Source organism: Lathyrus oleraceus, chromosome 7 (assembly GCF_024323335.1).
Source record: "Lathyrus oleraceus cultivar Zhongwan6 chromosome 7, CAAS_Psat_ZW6_1.0, whole genome shotgun sequence".
In the NCBI taxonomy this organism is placed as follows: Eukaryota; Viridiplantae; Streptophyta; class Magnoliopsida; order Fabales; family Fabaceae; genus Lathyrus; species Lathyrus oleraceus.
The window spans coordinates 199,981,089-200,003,981 of record NC_066585.1 but is presented as its reverse complement, the minus strand read 5'-3'; positions in this window follow the sequence as shown (position 1 = coordinate 200,003,981).

Sequence of the window (22,893 nt, the reverse complement as noted above, 5' to 3'; positions counted from 1 at the left end):
GTTCTTACGAACCAGACTCTAAACTTATAAACGCGACCGAAAGTAGTTTTAAAATCTCTTTTCTTCTTAAGTTAAAAACTCCTAATGAACTAAACACAGCGCTTTCGCTGTTTTTGAAATAGTTAAAAACAATTAAGTTTAAAAAGACGTTGGACGGCTTTCGATCTTACCCAACGGAATTGAAGTGCGGGAAAACTTAAGTTGAAAGTTAAAATAGCCCTTAAGTATTTCTACGAACAATTGTACGGATTATCGGTTCAATTACGATCCTTACATTCTAACCTTATAAATTTAGTTAGACATAGTAAAAGAAAAGTGCATTAAAGTAAATAAAAGTAGTGCGAGTGCGGAAAGTAAATGAAAGTAGTGCGAGTGCGAGTGCGAGAAATAAATAATTTAAAGCGAGTGCGAGGAAAATAAATAATTTAAAGCGAGTGCGAGGAAATAAATAAAGTAAAGTGAGTGCGGGGAAAATAAATAAAGTAAAGCGAGTGCGGGAAATAAATAAGATAAAGACAAGTAATAAAAACCTGCTCCAATCGGAGGGTTGAATAAATTGCAATGCGGAAATGAAAATGGTGGCAGGATTAACTTCCTTCCAAAGTGCTCCAAACTCGATTACAAACTCTATCACAGACTCGATTACACAATTGTGGTAACACTCCAATGCGAAGTGGTTACCACTTTAAAATACTGAATATATGCCTAAGTGAAACAAAGTTGCTTCTAAGTTTGGATGATTGTAAAAGTGAATTCGAGTTTCTATTTATAAGCAAGTAAAAAGATGGAAATGACTTGGATGCCCTTCAACTTGAAAATGGGAGGGAAACTATTTTCCTCTTGTGGCGCCCGCCACAAGGCTATGGCGCCCGCCACAAAGCCATTTTTAGGCGCCTTAGTGGAAGTAGTGGAGAACGTGGCAGTTGAGGGAAGTTGAGCTTTGGACACGTCATGGCAGGGACTATGGCGCCAGCCATGGGGTAGGCCACAAGTGCAAAATGCTGAATTTTAGGGTTTTTAGCTCTTTTTCACTCCTTTTCTCGATCGGGGATCCGATTAAAGTAAAAACCTGAAAACAAAGGAAAACATAGCAATAACACAACAAAATAACAATAAAACAACTAGAATGCATGTGAAATCGGAGTCGAAAATACGGTAAATTTCAGTGTTATCACTACATAAGCCACTTTCCGTGTCTAAGTAATGTTCCATTCTTTTTTTAACAATTCATTACATGCCATTACAATCCTACACTCCATACAATTCATTCAAACTTTCAAGCTTTCATTTAATATATCCAAATTCCATTCAATACAATTCAATAGACTTACATACAAGTCCAATTCAATAAACATTCATTACATAATCTCATTCATTCAATTAACCTTCAATACACAATCTAAACAATTCAATATGTTCCAACCCAATCCCATGAGTATTTCAAAATAGCCTACCAAATACAAGTGCAACCAAGAACCATAGTATGCAACATGCAACAAACTTTGTAAGGACCAAGTCATGCGCCTGTTATAATGAAGCAGAACCAGTAGAAAAACCATATAACAAAGCCATATCACGGATTCACTTCAGTTCATACATCAAACCTGCCACGACAGTTCAGCAACAATATTTCAGAACCTACAATGCAAAAATATCGAGCAAGCAACCATCCTGCACGACAACATGACTATGCTATCATGACTCAAACCTGGTGTCGCATCACGCGAAAAACCGGCGGGAAAAGAAGAAACAACAGAGCCGCCACCGTGCGTTATTTATCCCAAAAGGGGGAAAGGAAACGCTCAGAGTAAACCTGGAAAGAACATGGTCTCGCGACCAAAAAGAATGGGTTCGGGAGTCGGTTATGCGAAGGGAAGGTATTAGCACCCCTACGCATCCGTAGTACTCTACGGGATCCACGCACACTAGAAAGGAAAATTGGTTGCTAAACACTGCTCAAACACACACACACTGGCTGAAAGAGACACAAGAAACTGACTGAAACTGACTCGGCAGGATACCGCATCCTGGGCCTACTTAGTCTATCAGGCATAGACATCAGAGTCGAAGTAGTTCGGACTGGGGAAACGACACATGCTCGCTAAGGTATCGCACCCTATGCATACGTATCTTCTCGGACGAGAGAAGAATCAGAGCATTCGTAGCTCGGCTGACACGCACACAAACAAACACAAACACAGGCAAACGTGGAGCCCGACTGCCAATCACTGGACTTATGTCAGCATCCGAACCTAAACTCACACAAAGAGGCAAACGTGGAGCCTGAATGCCAATCACTGGACTTACATCAGCATCCGAACCTAAACACACGCAACAGGTTGATAGGGAGTCGGGGACTCAGCCTATAACTGTCAAACACACACAAACAGACGGACAGCAAATGCTAAGGAGTCACAGACTCGAGCCTAGCAAAGGTCAGACAACACACACAAAAAAAAGAAAAAGGGCGCCCGGAGAGATCAGCTCTATCTCCTGCCTACATACTTCATCTGGTATGAAGATCAGGGCGATGTAGTTCCCCTACGCAGGGATAAAGGACTAGCCTAACCAGATAACAGAGGGAGACACAACTAGGGAGACTACGACTCGAGCCTAGATGTTATCATGCAAATCATCCCTAAGTTAAGGTTTCTAGCTAACTGGCACAGGGAGCCAGCCTATCCTAAGCATGGCTTGCACAGGAAGCAAGCCACACACACACTTAACTTGCACAAGAAGCAAGCCAAGCAAAACCTACTTGCACAGGAAGCAAGTCTAAACTAATCCTAACTTGCACAGGAAGCAAGTCAAACAATCCTAACTTGCACAGGAAGCAAGTCAAACAATCCTACAAGCACAGATAGCACACTCTATATACAAGCAAGTGGCTCAAACAAGGCTAGGTTTTAGTCGAGGGGTCATATCAACCTCAACAAACAAACCTCTGGAACTGGGTGAATGTTGCTCTTAACCTTGCCATTGCGGGGCTAAGGTGAAGCAGATGAAAGGAGATGAGGGGTGTGCCTCATTGCTTCTATCCCTGGCCTGGGAGAGCATTTGACAAGAATGTGTGGGTTCAGAAAGTGGGAACCCTTCTACACATTTGAAACTGACTCAACTGTACAATTGTACAAGATCTTGGGTTTGTATCTGCAATGCATCAACACAGTGGTGTGAGCAAAGCAGATGACACACTGAATAGCAGGGGATAGGTTGCATATCCCTTGGTTCTGCCAATTGCCTCTTCACTTAGGAGGACTTTGACTCTATGCAAGGACAAAAATAAACAATCACAAACATTGCCTCTTAAGGAGGACTTCAGACAGTTGCCTGGCCAAGTAACAGGCCAGGTCTTCCAGACTACATGAAGTAAAAGGGACATACCTCAATGCAAGTTGCTATTTAAAGCAAAGCAAAGCGAAAAGTTCACAAGGAACTAAGCAACTAAAGTACCTGAGACAGTCAAGCAGATGTTAGTATGCAACTTCAAATCAAAGCAAAAGGAAACAGACATTAACAGTTAATCAGAAGCAAATGAATGTGCAAGACACAAGGCTCAAGGCTTGTGAGCCAAGCCACCTACAAAACAACAAGTTAGTCAATGATACTTAAGCAAACTCAATCAAATTGTAATGATCTCTTTGAAGCATTTGTAGCTTAACCTGAAAACATGAACTCAAACATAAGCCACAGGACCACTAGGACAAGCCTAGGGTCAAAAATGAATGAGAAAGTCAAACAGCAAGCAATGTCCAATCAAAATCAAATTCAAACATTTAGGAAGCAAACCCAATTGGTTTCATGTTCATATCATGCATCATCATCATTTCATAAGTAAAAGAAGTCAAAGCATGGCAAATGAGAGCTCATAGAAGTCAACAGCAAGACTTGCATCAAAACCAATCTTAAACATTTCCAAAAATCACCAAATAAATCATGATCAAACCTAACACATAGCATGGTAAGCATGTCAAATTTCATCTCATTTGGACAAGTGGAAGGCAGTCAATGAAAATCGTAAAGTCAAAGCCATTTTGAACATGCTCAAAGAAGTCAACCAAACATGCATCAACTTAGAAAAATCATAAGTCAAGAATGGTGTATGATAAATGAATGGGACTAAAACCATGGCAAAGATGAGGATGTCTAGTTATCTCATGTCAAATTTCATGTCCATCTAATAAAGTATGAGAATTTCACAAATGAAATGGGAACATGTGTCACACAAAGTCAACAATTGACTAACCAGGGGAGAAAATCTCAAACAATTAGGAAATGCCACAAATAATTCCAAGAAAATTCACATGTAAACTAGACATACAAGAGTAGGTTCATGCAAAAAATCAGATCAATTGGAGGTCAAGAAGCATGGTAATGAAAATCATGAAGTTGGACATCAATGGTGTGACACAAATTGTCACACCCTAATTCAAAAAATCATAACTCACAAACCACAAATGATAAATTCACAAACTTTACACCAAAATCACCATGAGTGTGTCTAGTTTATGCACAAAAAATTTGGGAGCCATTGGATACATTCTCATCATTTCACAACTGATTTGGCAAAGTGTACAAAATTTGGTCACATGTCACAAACCCTAGCAACATTTAAAAACCACTCATCCAAAAATTCTGGAAAAATAATGATAAAAAAGTAGAGATCATGATGAACACAACACAAAAAATCCCATTCAAATTGGATCAAAATTGGGCAATTTATGATTTTTGGAAGTTTGATGAACAAATGAAATAATTATTGAATTTAAATGAAATAACATGGATTTAATTTGGTCCGAGTGGCAGTCTGGTAATTTGGAGACTCATTAAACGAAACACGGTCGTTTTGGGCTACAAAATAGAATGTTTCTATTGGCTGGCCTATGGAACAGTAGCACACAACGTAGCAAACAGATTCTGGGCATGGCATTATGAATCTAGGGTTTCAAACTATGAACATCATGAGCATTCATCCTCTTCCAATCGAATTTTTCACAAAAAATTCCAGAAATACAAATTGAGCACCCAGACACAATCATCATGGCAAGGCCAACAAGGATCCATCAATGATTCTCATTGAAACAACATACACAACACGAATCAAGCACAAGAAAATCTGAATACCAACTTTGCTCATGAACACATATTCTCAGAAATGAATAAATAGCACATCAATGGGAGCATTAAAGCATGGTGAAGACAAGTCTATCATCAATTTTCATGGAAACAGGCTGTGGAGAGAGAATCGATCAAAACAAACACATGGACACAAAACTTCACTCTCAGATTTCTCTTAGCATAATTAATCATTTTCAATGGTTCAAGTTGCATTGGCTTCAGCATAACAAGATCTTCATTAAACATGGCATAGTTTAGCAAAAGAGTAAATCGAAAAACTGACCAAAATGATGAGCAGTGAAGATTCAGCACCTTTTTGCTTGTAAGTGCTTGAGACAGATGAAGTTTATGCTTCCTTGAGTTGGATGGTGAAGGATTCCAGCTCATGGATGCTTGATATGAAGATACACACATGCTGCCATGGAAGGACACTTGAGGAAAACAGAATATGATGGAGATGTTACAGTTGGTATTTGTTGCTTCCAATAGTCTCCAAATGATGTCTAGATGATGAAGTAATGAAGAGATACTCGGGTTCTTTGAAGGGTTGGTCAAAAATCCCAAATCGTGCCAATTCCAAAATGAAAGTGTGAGAGTGTTTTTCTGTATGATAGGCTGCTACTTGTGTTTATAATGGCAGGAAATCATCTTTGATATGCTGTTTGATGTTGCTTTAGGCAAGGCCAAGTTTGGTCCTTTGAGAGTTTTGGATAGCTTTTTAGAAAATGGCCAAAATGTGGTTTTGAGCATGAGTGAATTTCTGTTGGTTTGATGTGTTTAATTGTGTTTCAAATGACAGCAAAATGGTGAGAGAATGTTGTCTCAATCAAAGCAAGGTTTTGTTCCTTTTGTGAGTTTGGACTGAAACTGATCTTGGCCAAGAATGAGAAGTTTGGTTTGGCATCAATGATTTCTGTTGTAATGGATGCAATTAATGCTGCTGCTGGTTTCCTTCTTGACAGAAAATATGATGGAAAAAGTCTGCTGTTGTGGTTTGGAGTTTTTGACAGTTTTTTTGATAAATGCCAAGCAAGGTCAATTCTTGAGGGAGTGAGTTGTATGCCGTGTATTGCTGGTTTGGAGGCTCTCATTATGGTTCACACAATGACAGAAAATCTTCCTCAAATCTGCTGTTGGATGTTGCTAGCAGGTTTTGTGTTTTTGACAGCTTTTGGTCAAGTGCCAAGGATGAGTATGAATGAGTGCAGTTTCTGGTTTTTTTGGCTGTCAAAGGTGGTTTATGTGCCTGCTATTAGGATTGGTTTGACAGAAAATCATGGTCAAAGTCTGCTGTCTTGTGGTAAAAGCATGGCTTATGGGATGTGGTTGTTGCATTTGTCCTTTTCTTCCCAATTTCAAGCAAGCAAGCATGGCCTTTTGCTGTTGGTTTTAGGCTGCAAATTGTGGTTCTAATGACAGCAAATGACCTGCTAATTTTCTGTTTTGATGAAGTACAAAGCATGGCTCAAATGCAAGTATGGATAGCATGGTGAAATTGTACTTTTGCCAAATTCAAGCAAGCTAGCATGGATACATGTGTACTGCATAATTTGACTTGGCAAACACATTTTAAATGATATTTCTGAGCTATTTCAATTAGCCAAATGTTAGAAAAATGTTTATATCAAAAAGTCAAACATTGGTCAAACTTGCATTTAAATGAGATAGGTCAAAAAATGCCATTTTGATTGGTGAAGTTTTGGCTCATTAAATTTATATTTTTGGAAAGAGGGGATCAAATGTGACTTGTAGGAAAAAACCCCACCAAAATTGGCCAAATGGTTTGAGAGATATGGCCCTTTGAAGTTCAAGATTTTCTGAAATCGATTCGATCATAACTTGCCAATCACACATGGGAATTGAGAGTTCTTGGACTTTTTGGAAATGGGAGAACAAGATCTTCAACTTTCATGTTGGGCAAAAATTCATTTGAAGCTTGTATCAAGATGTAATTTTGAGGATCAAGACTTTCCATTTATGGCAAGTTTCAGTTACAGGTCCAGTTTCCATTTTTGGAAATTTCTGATCTGGCTTCAAATTCTTCCATGATGGTGTTTGGCATGATATATGAAGACTATTTGGCCATGAATGAGCTCTCACAAACCAATTCCAATCATCAAATCACTGATTAAATGGACAGTTGACCAACAGTTGACTTTTAGGGTTTCTGCCTGACTGAGCCTCTTCTGATGAATTCCAAACCCTAATTCCTTGAGAATTTGACTTCAAATGATGTCCCAAGTTGCATGAACTCTTGATTATTGATCATGGTGCCCAAATTCCACAAGAATGGCCACCATCCACTGCTTTGACTGACTGTTGACTGTCTAGGGTTTTTGACTGTTTGTGCATGAACTGATGACCTCTGAGCCTTCAACCCTTGACTTGAACACTTCAAATGGACCTCCAAGTCATGTGAACTTGTTGGACAAACCCTAGGGCCTTGGCTCCTTGAGAATTGCACTTGCTTGCTTGGTTGACTGATCTCCTGATCAGTTTGACCTAATTCCTTGATTGGCTTGCACTTGAGGCAAAAGAGGCAATGCCATGCTATGCAATGGACCATGATATGCTATGACCTAGTATGAAAATGTATGTACAATGATAGGTGCAAATTTGAGGTGCTACACCTGGTGCAATACAAAAGGCCAAAGGTTCACCATGAGCAACATTCCAATGCAGCAGAACACAAGCATGCACTAAATAAGATCCAACAGCAAATTAAGTTTTAGAGTGGAGGCAATTCATGGACTTTGATCCAACTTGCAGCAAGACAATGTGAAACAATTTACACTACAAAATACCTTGCCTACCAGGAATAATGTGCACAAGTTCAGATCTAACAGTTCATATACCTGAAATAAAATAGATGCCAAAATGCTATGCAATTACAAAAACTGTTAACCAGCATCCCCATGACTAACAAAACTTACAAACTAACCAACTGCATGAAGCCACCGGCGACGCTGATGACGTGTCCGGCAAGTGCAGGCGAAGAATTGTCTAGACCAGCAGCACAGTGTTCTGTGTTTAACAATGGCGATCGTGATTAATTGTATTATACCAAGTCTATTGATATGGAGGTTTAAGTATACTTCAATTTCCTTTTCTTTTTTGTTATAACATAAAGTGTATTTTGGTGTAGAGAAACCTTGGATGATTAAATGAATAACATTGGAAGGAAACAGTTTCTATTACGGTAGCTTTTACAAAATCATAGGCGAGTAGTTCATATGCAGTACATAATATAGCAATACATGCCACAACTGATTGAGAAAGGTCTCCTCCAAATTTTATTACCATTTAACTTTCTTCCTATTTTTTCACTTACCTCATCTGGAAGAACCCAAAACATGATTAATGAACCGAAAGTAAGTGTGCCTCCAAGCCCTGTTGAGGTATAGCAACCAACCATCAACCAAAACCACAACCTGCATAATGAGACCATGCTGCAATTCACTCAACCCGTGTTCATAATCGAAGCTTTACATATAACCGAAACCGCTCTTGAATTTCCACTAATTTTTTCACTGCAGTAAAACGAAGTAAAATAGCAAGGTGTTAGGATTCAAAAATAACCCAAAAGGGATTGAGACAAAGTAGAGGAAGAAAGTGCATGGTTTGTATTACCGTTTCCAAATTTAACATCAAATAGGGCAATCCAAACTGAGCACACCGAAAGGGTTTCGCAGAGATACCTGTTTCGATCTCCATAAGCCAACCTGAAAACCCTAGGTAGTGAGTATAAAAAGGTCGAAGCGGAGGAGAAAAAACCTGAATTTTGGAGGCGACCACGAAAAACCCTAGGTTTTCAGAGACGGCGAGGAGAATACGAAGCGAAGGAAGGACAAGGAAATTGTACCTGTTCTTGGAAATTCGGTGAGTCATTTCTCGTTTTGATCTGAGTCTTGCCTCGGTTTTACGAACTTCCATGAATGATGTCGAAATAAATCCAAGAACACGAATCCATGAGCTATAGCGATGAGCGCGATGCTCTGATATGAAGTGCGATGTTGTTATTGTAAACGCGAATCCATGAACACAAGTGCGTGGAATGGCGACGAGAATCGCGATGTTCGCTCCGGCTTTTTTGGATAAGCGCTTGTCACCTTGATTTGTTTTCGTAGCTTATCTGCATAAGCGTTTTTGGCATCGTATTATGAACACTTACTCATGGGGTTTGGGCTTGGTTTGGACTAAAGCCCAAACAGACTACTCCCTGCACCCTTGCAGATATGGGCCGGTACCCCCTGTCCATTGCAAAAGCCCATGTTCATTTTTTCTTTTGTCAATTAGCTTTTAATTGGAAATTTAGAATATTCCTAATTATATAGTAGATTTAATTAGGAATATTAGGTAATTAGTTTAGAATATTAATTAGGGATTTAGGTTAATTGGAGGAGTTTTAAGATACAATTAGAAATTTAAAATTAGATTAGGTTAATATTAGATTTAGATTAGAATAATATTAATTTAGAATATTAGATTTTTAGGATCATAATTAGGAGTTAATTACGTTAATGTTTTAGAATATTAAGAAATATTAGAAATATTATTGAGAATATTATAGATAATTAGGAGTTAATCGGATTAATTAGGATCTTTAATTTTGATTAGCTTAATTAGGTTTAATTAGAAATATTAAAATTAACTAGACTAGGATTTTAGAAATAATCATAATTAGTTTAGGATGTAGAATATTAAAGTGAGTTTAGGATTTAATTGATTTTAATTAGGATTTTCATGAAATAGAAGTTTAATTCAATATTAACCATAATTATGAATTGACGGTTTTACCCCTAGACTTAGGAATAGGCTACTTATTTATATCTTTTGTAATTTCTTAACATAACTTACAAAGATTTTTTCTAAACAAATTCGAATGAAAGAGGACCATTGGAATCTAGCATTCCGGTGTAACCCTTGAACAATTAAGTCCAAAGGCACATGTCATGTCCTTCTTGAGTTTTCATTAAATCATTTCAATTTCGACTTCAAATAATTTTTTGTAACCAAGTCAAACGGTCTCAAATCATTTATGTGAATCCATTCTCGATCACATATTGAGAGATATTTCTTAAAATCAAATACAATACCCAAACCTTTTTCTAAATAAACTCAAAAGAAAAGGACCATTGGAATCTAGCATTCTAGTGGAACCTTGAATTCCTACCTTAATTCCTACCTTAACCACTTTTTCAATAAAGATGGAAATGGAACATGGTGTATATCGTGCACTCCTGAGATTACGATTCAAGGCGGATGCCTTGCCTATCTTAGCTCTCGTCATCGCTTAAAAATTATTAATGTGGTTTCTTCAAACCCTTTCTCAATCAAATTCAAAATACTTAATCTTTAATAAACGCTTTCGCCAATAAAGATGGAAATGGAACATGGTGTATACCGTGCACTCCTGAGACTAGGATTCGAGATGGATATCTCGCTCATCCAAGTTCTCGCCATCACTCAGAATACACCCAACCAATCCAACTCTTTTCTCGCCGCCGTGCGATTAATTATCAAAAACCTTTTTCATAAATGAAAGATATATTGTCTTAAGGTGATGCAAAACAATGTTTCGGCCACGATTGTTGAGTAGAGATAAGTGACGCTTTTCCGAATGTAGATTCATAAATCCGTTCGATGTGTGGTATGCGTCCACTCCTCATCTGTTTTGGGTAAAACAATGTTCTCGTCGATTAATACAGTATAGCTTTCGCTAAAATCGACCAACAACAAACATTTTTCTACCCAGAACTACGTAAGCCTTGATTTCTCTATTGAGATACGTAGGAGCAGGATTTGTAAATCTTGTCAGGCCCACTAATAAAAAACTTAGGTTTAGTCCTTCATCAAAAATCCAAAAACATTTCTTCTCTCTTCTATTCTTTCTTTCCCTCATTATAACTTGAGAAGACTAACATAAGCTAACATTCAAAACAAAACTAACTAAACGGTTCCCGTTGAATACAACGGACGTGAGGGGTGCTAATACCTTCCCCTTGCGTAACCGACTCCCGAACCCTGATTTGGTTGCGACGAGCAATAATCATTGTCATTCTTTCTTGGGTTTTATCGATATTTCCCCTTTCCTTTTTAGGAATAAATAAAGTTCGGTGGCGACTCTGTTCAGTCCATCATTGCGAGTGTACGATTGCGCTTCGCTTTAAGTCGTATCCCCATTTTTCGAGGTGCGACAGATGGCGACTCTGCTGGGGATATACAGACAGCTTGTTGGGACTTCCCCAGCGAGATGGCTACTCTGCTGGGGACAGGAACATCCCTAAGTGAGTCAACCCTAGTTCAGTTAAGTTTTCGTATGTGTGTTAGCTTTGTTTGTTTATTTTTCTCCCTTTGTTATATGCTTTCTTTACCTCTGTTTTATCGCATTTTTATATAAGTATATATATATATATATATATATATATATATATATATATATATATATATATATATATATATATATATATATATATATATATATATATATATGTGTGTGTGTGTGTGTGGGTGTTGGGATTTTGATATCATGAATAAAGCTTTACACCCGAGCTTTGGAAAAAGAAGACAGAACACATAAGTTTAGAATTGGAAGTTGTGTAGTGTTAGTCCCCAAGGGCCACTCCTTGCGTGTCTAGCATGAAGACTCCCCTAGAGTAGACCTGTTTGTAGATCTCGTTATAATACAGCTAGCCTGTTGCATGGCGTTGATTCATGAAGGGTCCATGACTCTAGGAGCCCCTCTTAGAACCAGTTCCTGCTTTGGTGGTTGCGTAATGATGGACTCCAAGGGCCTCTCCTTTTTGCACCCAACATGAAAACCCCGCTCAGAAGAGACTTTTCGTCACTCTTGTCATAAAGCGGCTAGCCTATTGCATGATGTTGATACGATTATGGTCCATGACTCTGGGAACCCTATCAAAAATGTAGAAACTATCCCGTGAGTGGGTTTATGGGTAGAAATCCTAGAACTATCTGTTAAGGAGCCTACCTAGTAAGATGTTCTGAGTTACTCACATTATCCCAGATCCTAACTACCTGCATTGCATTTTGTTTGCATACAAAAACACAAAAAACAATTCATTGCATCCAGTCATATACCATTGCATATGCATTCGTCATCATGCATTTCATGTCATTTTCCAGAAAAATACAAAAAAAATACTCATCCATCCTTTGTCCATGAAGCAAAGTGATTCTCAACACGCGTTTAGAACAAAGAACCATGTCTCAGGAGATGATGGACGAGCTAAGGAAAATCCAAGAAGCACTGAAGGAGGAACTTAATCTTTTGAAGAGCCAAATGAGATGGGTCTTGGAAACCCTGCAAGTCTTGTTGAGAAAAGAGGGTCACCCAATATACATTGTTGCAACAAAGAGAGCTACTACTCCACATCCATCTAGTGTTACCTCAAGTCAAGGGAAATTCCATGTGGAAGCTCCTCATCTACCGACATATGGCCCTCCCTCAAGACGTCATCGTCAACATCCTCTGGCTATTCCTCCCCAAAATCACCGAAGTCAGGTTCAGAACAAAAATCAGAATCAGAACAAGAGGAACAAAAATCACAATGACCCAATTCCGGTGCCATATAGCAAGCTCTACCCACAACTGATCCAGAATACTTTGGTGACCCCTCGAGCTCTCACACCTGTGTCACCATACCTGCCATGGTACAATCCAAATGCAACATGTGAATTCCATAAAGGGGCAGTGGGACATGACCTGGATTCTTGCTTAGTGCTAAAAGCCTTGGTACGAGAACTGATTAACAAAAAGAGCTTAGTCTTTGAAGAAGATCACCCTAAGATCAAGTGCGGATACCATACTGGAACAATGGGGCACTCCATCGAGGAATGCAAGAGTTTTAAGCTCAAGCTGCAAAGATTGATTAACATAAGGTCACCAACACTCAAGGAGGAAGGCTCAGGTACATATACCTTGATTTCTGGGCCAGGTAATGAGAAAGGGAAAGGACCCTTGAAACCCCTCAAGGTTTTGTTCCACAAGGAAGATGTCAGGGATGTGGCTAATGAGCTATCATTGTTTCCTGGTAAGAGCATTGAGATACCGCCTTGGATTTCCAATGTCACGACCCATACCAATGAAAGAAAATAAGAAGTGAGTAGTGGATCCAAGAGGGTTGCGTTCAACGATGAGATTGAAGGAAAAGAATTTGAAGATCATCATGCCAATGTCCCGAATAAGTGCGAAGGTCTCAAGGGGTGTCCCCATAAGTTAATGGATCAAGTTTGAAGAAGTCATCCCCTAGAGCTGGCAATCATTTGGCTGTTTCAACACTTCTTTTGTAGTTTCCTCGCATGTTGATTGTTATTTGCTTTTAAGCATTGTTGTTTTATTTGAATTGGTAAGATTAATGAAATGTTTATGCATCTTTTGAATTAATCCATTCGTATTCACTCGTTTTTCATTTATGTTAAAAACAAAAATACTCCTCTCATTGACTTTTGTTTGTTAAACCGTTGTGTTAACCAAGATTGGAAGGAGGATGATGAAAATGAAACACCTGAAATTGTTGTGGTATGCTTTTGAGTAAAACCTTGTCGATGATGTAAGGCATTGTTTCAAATCCCCAAACACTGAAGAGATAAGGAGTTAATCCCTAGTCAACCACTTTAAGCCTAGAAGTTGGTGTTTATTTCGGATCTAAAAACCCTTAATCTTAACCTGGGGCAGGGTAGTTGTGTTCAGATAGTTTGATCATGCATTCGATCTTTCAGAAAAATCGTCTATATGTACACCCTCCAATTAGGTTCAACCACATGTTATCCTTCGCGCACATGTTGAAGTGTCGAAGAAGTTGAGAAAAGCTAAAATTAGTGTTGGTTGATCCTCATCCACCAATAATGTGGCAGTCAAAACGTAAAAAAAAACACAGAAAAAAGTCCGCTAAGTCAAATACCACCAAAATGACTTAGGCAAAAGTTAGGGCATCCCGGTGGACCGAAAGCTTTAAAGAAACGGTCCATGCAAAATTAGGGATAAAGAAAATCAATCAAAAGAGGTCACCAAAATCCTCAACAAAACAAAAAATAAGGTGACTGCCATTTCAAGAAAATTCGTCTTGAATCCTCATCACACCTTCGAACCCTCTTAGAAGTCGAATGCGTGTATCGAATTAATTGAGCGTAGGAACTGGAGATCATCAAGAAGAAGGGGTGGGTAAAAAATAAATTTTGAGCCTTATATCCTTTTGTTTAAAAAACCGTGAACCAGGCCACGTTATAACCCTTAAAAGACCTAATTGAGACAAGGTTTATTTTGAAAGCATACTATAACAAGGTTGTGTTAACTTGACTCCAAACGATTTTTGTTAATCATTTGATGGCACCAACTTGCATACTGTGAATGACTTGATCACCATTGTGTTCTTATCAACGACTCGTTCACTGTATTTCACCCGTTCATATCAATAAATTTCGTTTTCAAATTTTTGCATAAGCACTGCATTAAAATTACCATTTTTGAATGAACAATCTTATTTGCGAGTCAACACTTAGCATCAAGAAATTCCAAATACAGTTGAGGAACTTGATAAAGTGAAAGAAGTCTAGTCAGGGGCAAATCACTTTGAGCATCAATTAATTCGAGCTAATCACCCTAAGGGTCATCTCGCCAAGAGTAATTTGTTTCAAGACTTAGACAGGGGCAAGCCACCTCAGAGCTCAATGAGTCCAACTATCCAAGGAAAGTCAATCAAGAGTCTACCATTCCAACATTTGGTTAGTCAAGTTCAGACCATTGCAAGTTTCAAACACTTGGGGCAAGCCATCTCGAGGCAGTCTCATGGCAAGTTGTTTCCAAACTCACTTTCAAGGTGAACATTTCCAAAGTTCCAACAGACTGGGGCAAGATGAGCCACAGAGGGGCTGACCCCCTTCATGCTTTCAAATTGATCAAACAAATTTTGCCATATGTCAACAACTATTGAGTTTAAGACGAGTACCCGAAAACTATGCTAGCATGATTCATTAATCCTCCAAAAGGATCCCATTGGCTAATTTGTGGTGTCAAGATTGATAGAATCCTCCTTTGACAACATCTATTATAAAATATTTGGTTGAGTTCTCGGTGTTGAGGAATCACGACTTCCATAAAAAGTCTTTACAAACTCCCAGTCCACTCAGGTGTCAGCATTTTCATATCATGATCATTCATATATCATGCATAAAAAAATCCAAATCATGCATAGCCGAAATGTACTTCGTGCTCATTTTGCATTGACCTAGGTCTCGTTGTTGATCCTATATCCTTTGACCTCTAATTCTAGTTTGTATTTGGTGCCCTTAAACCAACATCCGGTTTTCGCAGTCATTTTCAAATCCAATTGTTGTTGAGCTTTATCAGGTCATATATGAACCTGTTGTTGAGCTTTATTCCATTATCAGGTCATATATGAACCTGTTGTTCAGTGCTATTCAGGTCATATATGAACCTGTTATTGAACTTTATTCCATTGTCAGGTCATATATGAACATGTTGTTCAGTGCTATTCAGGTCATATATGAACCTGTTATTGAACTTTATTCCATTGTCAGGTCATATATGAACCTGTTGTTCAGTGCTATTCAGGTCATATATGAACCTGTTATTGAACTTTATTCCATTGTCAGGTCATATATGAACCTGTTGTTCAGTGCTATTCAGGTCATATATGAACCTGTTATTGAACTTTATTCCATTGTCAGGTCATATATGAACCTGTTGTTCAGTGTTATTCAGGTCATATATGAACCTGTTATTGAACTTTATTCCATTGTCAGGTCATATATGAACCTGTTGTTCAGTGCTATTCAGGTCATATATGAATCTGTTATTGAACTTTATTCCATTGTCAGGTCATATATGAACCTGTTGTTCAGTGCTATTCAGGTCATATGTGAACCTGTTATTGAACTTTATTCCATTGTCAGGTCATATATGAACCTGTTGTCGAACTTTATTCCAGTATTACCAGATTCTTGATATTCCCCAGCATTGTCAGGTCATATATGAACCTGTTGTTGAGCCTTTTTCCAGTATTGCCAGGTCGTATATGAACCTGTTTTGAAGAGTCTTTCTCTATGTTTGTTTCAGTGTTATCAGGTCATATATGAACCTGTTGTAGCATTTTTTTCCCTTATTCGGGTTTAGTAAGTCATATGTGAACTTACTACCGAAATCTCTTGTATTATAAGTATCGTTTATCAAATTTCTCTTTGAGTACTCCCCGGTGTGTGTCTGACTCTCCAGAAGGATTTGTTTTCCCCAGCAAGTTTATTTTTTACCATTTGTCTGTCTCCCTGAGAACCATCAGCATTCCCCACAGATTGGTCTGCCAAGTAGCATCTCCTGTTAAGGGTTCGCCATATCCCTAGCAAATAAAAATTACAAAAAAAAGAATCTTGCATCAGCACATATCATATCATATCATATCATGTCATAGGGATTCAGGATCAAAATTCGGGTCTTCTTAATATTTAACTATCTCCCACCATGATCATATGAAGAGTGTCCTGCTTCATATTCTCTAGTTGAAGATACTTAAATAGGGGCAACTGTCATACCCCGATTTTGGTCCTGAATTTTTTTCATTTTTTATTTTTCATTTGGCACTTGGCCTAAAGTTCATTTACATACATTCATGACCAAAGTCAACCGTCCATTCCCAAATCCATATTGTCTTGATTTTGATAAACATTGGTCATTATCTAGGCTTTTTTTTTCGATCATGTTGCTTTTAATTACAAAACGGATTCTAATTTAAGTAATTTGACTTTTTAATTTTTAATTTGATTTTAATTTCAAATTAAGTCTAATTTCAAATTTCAATTTAATCTTAATTGTTTTTTTACTAATGATTCAAACTCTAATTGATGTTAATTTTCAAATAAATGTTAGAATTGATATCAAGTTAATTTTAATAAATTATAGATTAATTTGATTTTAATTGGTTTTATTGGTTTTTGATTTTAAATTGACATTTAGATTAGCCTTGGATTATTTCTAAAATCCATACCCATTTTTATATATCCATTTATCCATTAACCCTTTTAACAACCATGTCCATCAAAATCCACTACACCATTTCTAGACTTTAAGTCAACTATATAACCATTGACCAAAATCAACAAGCCAATGGTGTTTGGTTTAAGGTAGATTTGTGGTATTCCATATCAATTTGGTAATCATCATATGCATTGCTCATTAAAATCAGAATTTTATGTCCACTCTTGCATTTGAGTAACCAATAGAAGTGATGTCCTTGGATAAATTAGAATTAGACCTTTCCATTTCTACTTAACACAAAAAACCCACATTTGGTTTAGAAAATAAAAAGAGGGATGAATTTTGATTGGACGCGTTTAAATCACCAACCTACATAAGCCACTTTCCGTGTCTAAGTAATGTTCCATTCTTTTTTTAACAATTCATTACATGCCATTACAATCCTACACTCCATACAATTCATTCAAACTTTCAAGCTTTCATTCAATATATCCAAATTTCATTCAATACAATTCAATAGACTTACATACAAGTCCAATTCAATAAACATTCATTACATAATCTCATTCATTCAATTAACCTTCAATACACAATCTAAACAATTCAATATGTTCCAACCCAATCCCATGAGTATTTCAAAATAGCCTACCAAATACAAGTGCAACCAAGAACCATAGTATGCAACATGCAACAAACCCTGTAAGGACCAAGTCATGCGCCTGTTATAATGAAGCAGAACCAGTAGAAAAACCATATAACAAAGCCATATCACGGATTCACTTCAGTTCATACATCAGATCTGCCACGATAGTTCAGCAATAATATTTCAGAACCTGCAATGCAAAAATATCGAGCAAGCAACCATCCTGCACGACAACATGACTATGCTATCATGACTCAAACCTGGTGCAATACAAAAGGCCAAAGGTTCACCATGAGCAACATTCCAATGCAGCAGAACACAAGCATGCACCAAATAAGATCCAACGGCAAATTAAGTTTTAGAGTGGAGGCAATTCATGAACTTTGATCCAACTTGCAGCAAGACAATGTGAAACAATTTACACTACAAAATACCTTGCCTGCCAGGAATAATGTGCACAAGTTCAGATCTAACAGTTCATATACCTGAAATAAAATAGATGCCAAAATGCTATGCAATTACAACAACTGTTAACCAGCATCCCCATGACTAACAAAACTTACAAACTAACCAACTGCATGAAGCCACCGGCGACGCTGATGACGTGTCCGGCAAGTGCAGGCGAAGAATTGTCTAGACCAGCAGCACAGTGTTCTGTGTTTAACAATGGCGATCGTGATTAATTGTATTATACCAAGTCTATTGATATGGAGGTTTAAGTACACTTCAATTTCCTTTTCTTTTTTGTTATAACATAAAGTGTATTTTGGTGTAGAGAAACCTTGGATGATTAAATGAATAACATTGGAAGGAAACAGTTTCTATTACGGTAGCTTTTACAAAATCATAGGCGAGTAGTTCATATGCAGTACATAATATAGCAATACATGTCACAACTGATTGAGAAAGGTCTCCTCCAAATTTTATTACCATTTAACTTTCTTCCTATTTTTTCACTTACCTCATCTGGAAGAACCCAAAACATGATTAATGAACCGAAAGTAAGTGTGCCTCCAAGCCCTGTTGAGGTATAGCAACCAACCATCAACCAAAACCACAACCTGCATAATGAGACCATGCTGCAATTCACTCAACCCGTGTTCATAATCGAAGCTTTACATATAACTGAAACCGCTCTTGAATTTCCACTAATTTTTTCACTGCAGTAAAACGAAGTAAAATAGCAAGGTGTTAGGATTCAAAAATAACCCAAAAGGGATTGAGACAAAGTAGAGGAAGAAAGTGCATGGTTTGTATTACCGTTTCCGAATTTAACATCAAATAGGGCAATCCAAACTGAGCACACCGAAAGGGTTTCGCAGAGATACCTGTTTCGATCTCCATAAGCCAACCTGAAAACCCTAGGTAATGAGTATAAAAAGGTCGAAGCGGAGGAGAAAAAACCTGAATTTTGGAGGCGACCACGAAAAACCCTAGGTTTTCAGAGACGGCGAGGAGAATACGAAGCGAAGGAAGGACAAGGAAATCGTACCTGTTCTTGGAAATTCGGTGAGTCATTTCTCGTTTCGATCTGAGTCTTGCCTCGGTTTTACGAACTTCCATGAATGATGTCGAAATAAATCCAAGAACACGAATCCATGAGCTATAGTGATGAGCGCGATGCTCTGATATGAAGTGCGATGTTGTTATTGTAAACGCGAATCCATGAACACAAGTGCGTGGAATGGCGACGAGAATCGCGATGTTCGCTCCGGCTTTTTTGGATAAGCGCTTTTCACCTTGATTTGTTTTCGTAGCTTATCTGCATAAGCGTTTTTGGCATCGTATTATGAACACTTACTCATGGGGTTTGGGCTTGGTTTGGACTAAAGCCCAAACAGACTACTCCCTGCACCCTTGCAGATATGGGTCGGTACCCCCTGTCCATTGCAAAAGCCCATGTTCATTTTTTCTTTTGTCAATTAGCTTTTAATTGGAAATTTAGAATATTCCTGATTATATAGTAGATTTAATTAGGAATATTAGGTAATTAGTTTAGAATATTAATTAGGGATTTAGGTTAATTAGAGGAGTTTTAAGATACAATTAGAAATTTAAAATTAGATTAGGTTAATATTAGATTTAGATTAGAATAATATTAATTTAGAATATTAGATTTTTAGGATCATAATTAGGAGTTAATTACGTTAATGTTTTAGAATATTAAGAAATATTAGAAATATTATTGAGAATATTATAGATAATTAGGAGTTAATCGGATTAATTAGGATCTTTAATTTTGATTAGCTTAATTAGGTTTAATTAGAAATATTAAAATTAACTAGACTAGGATTTTAGAAATAATCATAATTAGTTTAGGATGTAGAATATTAAAGTGAGTTTAGGATTTAATTGATTTTAATTAGGATTTTCATGAAATAGAAGTTTAATTCAATATTAACCATAATTATGAATTGACGGTTTTACCCCTAGACTTAGGAATAGGCTACTTATTTATATCTTTTGTAATTTCTTAACATAACTTACAAAGATTTTTTCTAAACAAATTCGAATGAAAGAGGACCATTGGAATCTAGCATTCCGGTGTAACCCTTGAACAATTAAGTCCAAAGGCACATGTCATGTCCTTCTTGAGTTTTCATTAAATCATTTCAATTTCGACTTCAAATAATTTTTTGTAACCAAGTCAAACGGTCTCAAATCATTTATGTGAATCCATTCTCGATCACATATTGAGAGATATTTCTTAAAATCAAATACAATACCCAAACCTTTTTCTAAATAAACTCAAAAGAAAAGGACCATTGGAATCTAGCATTCTAGTGGAACCTTGAATTCCTACCTTAATTCCTACCTTAACCACTTTTTCAATAAAGATGGAAATGGAACATGGTGTATACCGTGCACTCCTGAGATTACGATTCAAGGCGGATGCCTTGCCTATCTTAGCTCTCGCCATCGCTTAAAAATTATTAATGCGGTTTCTTCAAACCCTTTCTCAATCAAATTCAAAATACTTAATCTTTATTAAACGTTTTCGCCAATAAAGATGGAAATGGAACATGGTGTATACCGTGCACTCCTGAGACTAGGATTCGAGATGGATATCTCGCTCATCCAAGTTCTCGCCATCACTCAAAATACACCCAACCAATCCAACTCTTTTCTCGCCGCCGTGCGATTAATTATCAAAAACCTTTTTCATAAATGAAAGATATATTGTCTTAAGGTGATGCAAAACAATGTTTCGGCCACGATTGTTGAGTAGAGATAAGTGACGCTTTTCCGAATGTAGATTCATAAATCCGTTCGATGTGTGGTATGCGTCCACTCCTCATCTGTTTTGGGTAAAACATTGTTCTCGTCGATTAATACAATATAGCTTTTGCTAAAATCGACCAACAACAAACATTTTTCTACCCAGAACTACGTAAGCCTTGATTTCTCTATTGAGATACGTAGGAGCAGGATTTGTAAATCTTGTCAGGCCCACTAATAAAAAACTTAGGTTTAGTCCTTCATCAAAAATCCAAAAACATTTCTTCTCTCTTCTATTCTTTCTTTCCCTCATTATAACTTGAGAAGACTAACATAAGCTAACATTCAAAACGAAACTAACTAAACGGTTCCCGTTGAATACAACGGACGTGATGGGTGCTAATACCTTCCCCTTGCGTAACCGACTCCCGAACCCTGATTTGGTTGCGACGAGCAATAATCATTGTCATTCTTTCTTGGGTTTTATCGATATTTCCCCTTTCCTTTTTAGGAATAAATAAAGTTCGGTGGCGATTCTGTTCAGTCCATCATTGCGAGCGTACGATTGCACTTCGCTTTAAGTCGTATCCCCATTTTTCGAGGTGCGACACACACACACACACACACACACACACACACACACACACACACTATATATATATATATATATATATATATATATATATATATATATATATATATATATATATATATATATATATATATAAACTTATGTAAATTAAAGGTAATATATAAAAATCTAAAAAAAAAAAAAACGTATATATAAAACTAAAAGATATGGAAGTCTATACATATATAACTAAAAAAAGAAGCATGAGTATATAAATAAATAAAGAAGAAATATATATAAATCAAAACCGATAATGTATATGTTTTTCTTTAAAACAGACATTGTATAAAATGATCAAATATAAAGTAATATAAAATCACCCGACAATGTATATGTGAAATTGGAAGAAGAATATATTATATGTATGTGAAACTAGAAACAACACAATATATATATATATATATATATATATATATATATATATATATATATATATATATATATATATATATATATATATATATATATATATATATATATATATATATATATATATATATATATATATATATATATATAATTGACACAAACAGAAAGTATATGTCTATACATGGAAAAAAAATTAAAAACAACTGTATATAATATGTAAAAATCAAAACAATATGTAGTAAAAAAAACAGAATAAGTACAAGCATGAAGATCAAAGAAAAAATCTACTTGAAGGCTAGCAGATTCAGTGGTTGTTGTTTTGTGTTGAGAAATGAAAAAAATAGTTCTGTTAGGAGGGAGTAGTTTAGGTGAGTGATTTTTATGTGTTTGGGAAAAGATAAGAGGGATTTAATTATGTGTATGAAGGTATGAGTATGGAGAAATTGGAAAAATAAAATGGTGGATTATACGGTATTGTGAAAAGTGAGGAGGCTAGCTCAAAGAAAATAGTGAAATGGCTTTTTCTCTCTTACTGCAATATGATAGAAACACGGTGTGGGATGGTTTCTTAGGAGAGAAGTATGAAGTGAATGATGGTGTACTTCGGAAATTGATGAGAGTTGTGGATTTTATGGTGAAGGAGTTTAGAGTGTGTTGATGTAAGGAACAAATGGAGGCTACCAGCTTTGTGAGAAAAAAATGGTGAAGTAAGATGGCTCACATTGAAGATGATTTTTTTCACCTGCTGAAACTTTTAGTCATTTCTTTTATGCCTATGGGATGCGCTGCATGTAGGAAAGCTAATTCGGTCCCCCTCATGCAATGGAAGCATTGCTTTATATACTAGAAACACTGGGGTTTTCAATAATTTCTAAAAGTTCAAAAATGCCCTTAATACTATTT